Raw genomic sequence first — 865 nt, 5'->3', positions numbered from 1 at the left:
AGGGTCTCTTGACTCTCCCTCTTGGCTATGCTGATTCCTATCTCGACATTTTCTGGGGCTCCCTCTCTCAAGACAATGGCACCCTCATCCTTGGTCTCTCTCCTGGGACCCCTTTCACCTGTGGCATCTTCCCCTTTTGTCTCATCCTGTCTCCTTGGGATCCTGGAAGCCAGGGAGACAAAATAGGGTGGGTAGGTTCACTTCAGCCCTACTCTCCCCACACCTCCTGACTCCTTCGCTATGACCCCATTAGTCCGTAGGTCGTGGGTCCTTCCCCATGGGACAGTCTTAAGCTTTCCCACCCCTCTCTGGGGTTGCTTCTGTGAGGGGAAGCCAAGCATTGAATGAACATGGGTGGAAATTCTCTTCTAATTCAATCAGAGCAGAGGTGGGCAACTGTGGTCACTTTGCGATCTGTGGACTTCAACTCCCAGAATTCCTCAGCCGGCACAGCTGCCTCAGGAATTCTGGGAGTTGAAGTCCACCGGTCGTAAATTTAGAGTGACAAGACAGGCCCGTCTTCGGCTGACTTTTTCCTGTAGACCAGTGTGTTTCCCAACTTTTGGCAACTTTGATGAGGAGTGGACTTCAACTTCATGGCTGGCTGGAGAATTCTGGGAGTTGAAGTCCACACGTTGGCCAAGGTTGAGAAACGCTGCTGTAGACCAAAATCATCTACTTTTCCTCAGCCTCCATTGTGATTCAGTAGTTTTCGTGTCTGGATCCCACAATGAGGAACCAGATTTGCCTTGTAATTATATCTCCCATGTTACATGACTCCATATTAACATCTTTTGGTCCACTTTTTTTTTCTTTCTGCTACCTTGTGAAGATAGTTTGAATCTTCTAGGTCCCTCTGCCTTGG

The sequence above is a fragment of the Pituophis catenifer genome, unplaced genomic scaffold (assembly GCF_029215685.1).
Source record: "Pituophis catenifer annectens isolate HBS135680 unplaced genomic scaffold, rPitCat1.0.hap2 SCAF_9, whole genome shotgun sequence".
In the NCBI taxonomy this organism is placed as follows: Eukaryota; Metazoa; Chordata; class Lepidosauria; order Squamata; family Colubridae; genus Pituophis; species Pituophis catenifer.
Note: the sequence above shows the minus strand (reverse complement) of the source record.